The 7,382-nt window shown below is 36.4% G+C and overlaps 1 non-coding gene across 1 annotated transcript; it reads right to left on the reverse strand.

The window, feature by feature from the left end:
• Nucleotides 1-3,577: 3,577 nt before the first annotated feature.
• Nucleotides 3,578-3,650, reverse strand: TRNAA-AGC (transfer RNA alanine (anticodon AGC)). The gene has a single exon. It is a non-coding gene; the product is annotated as a tRNA-Ala (tRNA).
• Nucleotides 3,651-7,382: the final 3,732 nt, after the last annotated feature.

The raw sequence follows: 7,382 nt of genomic DNA on the forward strand, positions 1-7,382 counted from the left end.
CCACTCACACCAAGAGGACTGGATTACATTTAGAGTTAACATCTCAAAAACATCCATTAGCCTCAAGTTTAGTGAAATCCCATTATCGTTGGTATTTAGTACCTTAATGATTTCATAAAATGTTTCCTTCTTTATCACCATTGTGTTGGAGACTTTGTGGGGCTGAAGAAACTGTCCCACATCTGGTGGCACTGTCCCAACTTACTTCCATTGTGGACAGAGATACATTGTCTTACTTACCTTCTCATTGGAATTTTAATGCCCAACTCCCTGTCATATTCCCTTTTATCTCTTTATATTTTTGATATTGTAAGAAATGATCCAAGTTAGAAACTTTTAAGCAGTTTAAGTTCAGTTCTGCTGGTTCATCTTCCCTTACTGATAATATCCATTAGAAAGCACTTTCACGTGTCTCTGTGGCACAATTGGTTAGTGCGTTCGGGACGTGTTTAGTTATTGTTATTCTGTGGCAGGAGGATTCTTTTTTTGACAAAATTTACCAGACATTTGTCTTCATTTTACCTCAATACACAAACTTACATGGAAATTAACAGCTATGACTTTACTAACTCTACATCCATGGCTTTCCAACTAGTGTTAGATAATAATAGAAAGAACTTTACAAATTGAAAACAAGTGATCAGTCCTAAGAAGATATAGAGAATAAGCTAAAAATTCACAGTGACTTTTAGCCAGATGAATAAGAAAAAATGTATTAATATATACCAGATACTGGGATCCACTGGGTTAATTCTGTGAAGTTGATTCAATTATTTACAAAGGGGGTCAGTTACTCTTGCAACAGTATAGTAACACCAGTTACAGCAGTTGAAATTGGACGACTAGCAACCCGATATCACTTTTTTATACAGCATATGGTGCTACAACAAATTGGTGCAAGTTTGGAGCTACCATAAGTGTGGCTTATAGTCAGTTACTCACATTAAATGAGGTGTATCAGCTCTTTGATTCAACCCCAAATTGTTTGCATGTAATTTTCAAGACAACTATATGTAACTCTGCATTCCTCTGGGGCATGAGAAGAAAATAAAAACAGTGAAGAATTTTGGTCAGGAATGTTATTCTTCACTTGATATATTGCAGCAAATTTTGGTTCCAAAATATTATCTGGAGAATGCGGGCATCGATCCCACTACCTCTCGCAAGCTAAGCGAGCACTCTACCATTTGAGCTAATTCCTCTTTGATGTTAAAAGCATTTACACCACTCACACCAAGAGGACTGGATTACATTTAGAGATAACATCTCAAAAACATCCATTAGCCTCAAGTTTAGTGAAATCCCATTATCGTTGGTATTTAGTACCTTAATGATTTCATAAAATGTTTCCTTCTTTATCACCATTGTGTTGGAGACTTTGTGGGGCTGAAGAAACTGTCCCACATCTGGTGGCACTGTCCCAACGTACTTCCATTGTGGACAGAGATACATTGTCTTACTTACCTTCTCATTGGAATTTTAATGCCCAACTCCCTGTCATATTCCCTTTTATCTCATTTTATTTTTGATATTGTAAGAAATGATCCAAGTTAGAAACTTTTATGCAGTTTAAGTTCAGTTCTGCTGGTTCATCTTCCCTTACTGATAATATCCATTAGAAAGCACTTTCACGTGTCTCTGTGGCGCAATTGGTTAGTGCGTTCGGGACGTGTTTAGTTATTGTTATTCTGTGGCAGGAGGATTCTTTTTTTGACGAAATTTACCAGACATTTGTCTTCATTTTACCTCAATACACAAACTTACATGGAAATTAACAGCTATGACTTTACTAACTCTACATCCATGGCTTTCCAACTAGTGTTAGATAATAATAGAAAGAACTTTACAAATTGAAAACAAGTGATCAGTCCTAAGAAGATATAGAGAATAAGCTAAAAATTCACAGTGACTTTTAGCCAGAAGAATAAGAAAAAATGTATTAATATATACCAGATACTGGGATCCACTGGGATAATTCTGTGAAGTTGATTCAATTATTTACAAAGGGGGTCAGTTACCCTTGCAACAGTATAGTAACACCAGTTACAGCAGTTGAAATTGGACGACTAGCAACCCGATATCACTTTTTTATACAGCATATGGTGCTACAACAAATTGGTGCAAGTTTGGAGCTACCATAAGTGTGGCTTATAGTCAGTTACTCACATTAAATGTGGTGTATCAGCTCTTTGAATCAACCCCAAATTGTTTGCATGTAATTTTCAAGACAACTATATGTAACTCTGCATTCCTCTGGGGCATGAGAAGAAAATAAAAACAGTGAAGAATTTTGGTCAGGAATGTTATTCTTCACTTGATATATTGCAGCAAATTTTGGTTCCAAAATATTATCAGGAGAATGCGGGCATCGATCCCACTACCTCTCGCAAGCTAAGCGAGCACTCTACCATTTGAGCTAATTCCCCTTTGATGTTAAAAGCATTTACACCACTCACACCAAGAGGACTGGATTACATTTAGAGATAACATCTCAAAAACATCCATTAGCCTCAAGTTTAGTGAAATCCCATTATCGTTGGTATTTAGTACCTTAATGATTTCATAAAATGTTTCCTTCTTTATCACCATTGTGTTGGAGACTTTGTGGGGCTGAAGAAACTGTCCCACATCTGGTGGCACTGTCCCAACGTACTTCCATTGTGGACAGAGATACATTGTCTTACTTACCTTCTCATTGGAATTTTAATGCCCAACTCCCTGTCATATTCCCTTTTATCTCATTATATTTTTGATATTGTAAGAAATGATCCAAGTTAGAAACTTTTATGCAGTTTAAGTTCAGTTCTGCTGGTTCATCTTCCCTTACTGATAATATCCATTAGAAAGCACTTTCACGTGTCTCTGTGGCGCAATTGGTTAGTGCGTTCGGGACGTGTTTAGTTATTGTTATTCTGTGGCAGGAGGATTCTTTTTTTGACGAAATTTACCAGACATTTGTCTTCATTTTACCTCAATACACAAACTTACATGGAAATTAACAGCTATGACTTTACTAACTCTACATCCATGGCTTTCCAACTAGTGTTAGATAATAATAGAAAGAACTTTACAAATTGAAAACAAGTGATCAGTCCTAAGAAGATATAGAGAATAAGCTAAAAATTCACAGTGACTTTTAGCCAGAAGAATAAGAAAAAATGTATTAATATATACCAGATACTGGGATCCACTGGGATAATTCTGTGAAGTTGATTCAATTATTTACAAAGGGGGTCAGTTACCCTTGCAACAGTATAGTAACACCAGTTACAGCAGTTGAAATTGGACGACTAGCAACCCGATATCACTTTTTTATACAGCATATGGTGCTACAACAAATTGGTGCAAGTTTGGAGCTACCATAAGTGTGGCTTATAGTCAGTTACTCACATTAAATGTGGTGTATCAGCTCTTTGAATCAACCCCAAATAGTTTGCATGTAATTTTCAAGACAACTATATGTAACTCTGCATTCCTCTGGGGCATCAGAAGAAAATAAAAACAGTGAAGAATTTTGGTCAGGAACGTTATTCTTCACTTGATATATTGCAGCAAATTTTGGTTCCAAAATATTATCTGGAGAATGCGGGCATCGATCCCACTACCTCTCGCATGCTAAGCGAGCACTCTACCATCTGAGCTAATTCCCCTTTGATGTTAAAAGCATTTACACCACTCACACCAAGAGGACTGGATTACATTTAGAGTTAACATCTCAAAAACATCCATTAGCCTCAAGTTTAGTGAAATCCCATTATCGTTGGTATTTAGTACCTTAATGATTTCATAAAATGTTTCCTTCTTTATCACCATTGTGTTGGAGACTTTGTGGGGCTGAAGAAACTGTCCCACATCTGGTGGCACTGTCCCAACTTACTTCCATTGTGGACAGAGATACATTGTCTTACTTACCTTCTCATTGGAATTTTAATGCCCAACTCCCTGTCATATTCCCTTTTATCTCTTTATATTTTTGATATTGTAAGAAATGATCCAAGTTAGAAACTTTTAAGCAGTTTAAGTTCAGTTCTGCTGGTTCATCTTCCCTTACTGATAATATCCATTAGAAAGCACTTTCACGTGTCTCTGTGGCACAATTGGTTAGTGCGTTCGGGACGTGTTTAGTTATTGTTATTCTGTGGCAGGAGGATTCTTTTTTTGACGAAATTTACCAGACATTTGTCTTCATTTTACCTCAATACACAAACTTACATGGAAATTAACAGCTATGACTTTACTAACTCTACATCCATGGCTTTCCAACTAGTGTTAGATAATAATAGAAAGAACTTTACAAATTGAAAACAAGTGATCAGTCCTAAGAAGATATAGAGAATAAGCTAAAAATTCACAGTGACTTTTAGCCAGAAGAATAAGAAAAAATTTATTAATATATACCAGATACTGGGATCCACTGGGTTAATTCTGTGAAGTTGATTCAATTATTTACAAAGGGGGTCAGTTACTCTTGCAACAGTATAGTAACACCAGTTACAGCAGTTGAAATTGGACGACTAGCAACCCGATATCACTTTTTTATACAGCATATGGTGCTACAACAAATTGGTGCAAGTTTGGAGCTACCATAAGTGTGGCTTATAGTCAGTTACTCACATTAAATGAGGTGTATCAGCTCTTTGATTCAACCCCAAATTGTTTGCATGTAATTTTCAAGACAACTATATGTAACTCTGCATTCCTCTGGGGCATGAGAAGAAAATAAAAACAGTGAAGAATTTTGGTCAGGAATGTTATTCTTCACTTGATATATTGCAGCAAATTTTGGTTCCAAAATATTATCTGGAGAATGCGGGCATCGATCCCACTACCTCTCGCAAGCTAAGCGAGCACTCTACCATTTGAGCTAATTCCCCTTTGATGTTAAAAGCATTTACACCACTCACACCAAGAGGACTGGATTACATTTAGAGATAACATCTCAAAAACATCCATTAGCCTCAAGTTTAGTGAAATCCCATTATCGTTGGTATTTAGTACCTTAATGATTTCATAAAATGTTTCCTTCTTTATCACCATTGTGTTGGAGACTTTGTGGGGCTGAAGAAACTGTCCCACATCTGGTGGCACTGTCCCAACGTACTTCCATTGTGGACAGAGATACATTGTCTTACTTACCTTCTCATTGGAATTTTAATGCCCAACTCCCTGTCATATTCCCTTTTATCTCATTATATTTTTGATATTGTAAGAAATGATCCAAGTTAGAAACTTTTATGCAGTTTAAGTTCAGTTCTGCTGGTTCATCTTCCCTTACTGATAATATCCATTAGAAAGCACTTTCACGTGTCTCTGTGGCGCAATTGGTTAGTGCGTTCGGGACGTGTTTAGTTATTGTTATTCTGTGGCAGGAGGATTCTTTTTTTGACGAAATTTACCAGACATTTGTCTTCATTTTACCTCAATACACAAACTTACATGGAAATTAACAGCTATGACTTTACTAACTCTACATCCATGGCTTTCCAACTAGTGTTAGATAATAATAGAAAGAACTTTACAAATTGAAAACAAGTGATCAGTCCTAAGAAGATATAGAGAATAAGCTAAAAATTCACAGTGACTTTTAGCCAGAAGAATAAGAAAAAATGTATTAATATATACCAGATACTGGGATCCACTGGGATAATTCTGTGAAGTTGATTCAATTATTTACAAAGGGGGTCAGTTACCCTTGCAACAGTATAGTAACACCAGTTACAGCAGTTGAAATTGGACGACTAGCAACCCGATATCACTTTTTTATACAGCATATGGTGCTACAACAAATTGGTGCAAGTTTGGAGCTACCATAAGTGTGGCTTATAGTCAGTTACTCACATTAAATGTGGTGTATCAGCTCTTTGAATCAACCCCAAATAGTTTGCATGTAATTTTCAAGACAACTATATGTAACTCTGCATTCCTCTGTGGCATCAGAAGAAAATAAAAACAGTGAAGAATTTTGGTCAGGAATGTTATTCTTCACTTGATATATTGCAGCAAATTTTGGTTCCAAAATATTATCAGGAGAATGCGGGCATCGATCCCACTACCTCTCGCAAGCTAAGCTAGCACTCTACCATTTGAGCTAATTCCCCTTCGATGTTAAAAGCATTTACACCACTCACACCAAGAGGACTGGATTACATTTAGAGATAACATCTCAAAAACATCCATTAGCCTCAAGTTTAGTGAAATCCCATTATCGTTGGTATTTAGTACCTTAATGATTTCATAAAATGTTTCCTTCTTTATCACCATTGTGTTGGAGACTTTGTGGGGCTGAAGAAACTGTCCCACATCTGGTGGCACTGTCCCAACGTACTTCCATTGTGGACAGAGATACATTGTCTTACTTACCTTCTCATTGGAATTTTAATGCCCAACTCCCTGTCATATTCCCTTTTATCTCATTATATTTTTGATATTGTAAGAAATGATCCAAGTTAGAAACTTTTATGCAGTTTAAGTACAGTTCTGCTGGTTCATCTTCCCTTACTGATAATATCCATTAGAAAGTACTTTCACGTGTCTCTGTGGCGCAATTGGTTAGTGCGTTCGGGACGTGTTTAGTTATTGTTATTCTGTGTGCAGGAGGATTCTTTTTTTGATGAAATTTACCAGACATTTGTCTTCATTTTACCTCAATACACAAACTTACATGGAAATTAACAGCTATGACTTTACTAACTCTACATCCATGGCTTTCCAACTAGTGTTAGATAATAATAGAAAGAACTTTACAAATTGAAAACAAGTGATCAGTCCTAAGAAGATATAGAGAATAAGCTAAAAATTCACAGTGACTTTTAGCCAGAAGAATAAGAAAAAATGTATTAATATATACCAGATACTGGGATCCACTGGGTTAATTCTGTGAAGTTGATTCAATTATTTACAAAGGGGGTCAGTTACCCTTGCAACAGTATAGTAACACCAGTTACAGCAGTTGAAATTGGACGACTAGCAACCCGATATCACTTTTTTATACAGCATATGGTGCTACAACAAATTGGTGCAAGTTTGGAGCTACCATAAGTGTGGCTTATAGTCAGTTACTCACATTAAATGTGGTGTATCAGCTCTTTGAATCAACCCCAAATTGTTTGCATGTAATTTTCAAGACAACTATATGTAACTCTGCATTCCTCTGGGGCATGAGAAGAAAATAAAAACAGTGAAGAATTTTGGTCAGGAATGTTATTCTTCACTTGATATATTGCAGCAAATTTTGGTTCCAAAATATTATCTGGAGAATGCGGGCATCGATCCCACTACCTCTCGCATGCTAAGCGAGCACTCTACCATTTGAGCTAATTCCCCTTTGATTTTAAAAGCATTTACACCACTCACACCAAGAGGACTGGATTACATTTAGAGAT

The sequence above is a fragment of the Taudactylus pleione genome, unplaced genomic scaffold (assembly GCF_031769625.1).
Source record: "Taudactylus pleione unplaced genomic scaffold, aTauple2 ptg000174l, whole genome shotgun sequence".
In the NCBI taxonomy this organism is placed as follows: Eukaryota; Metazoa; Chordata; class Amphibia; order Anura; family Myobatrachidae; genus Taudactylus; species Taudactylus pleione.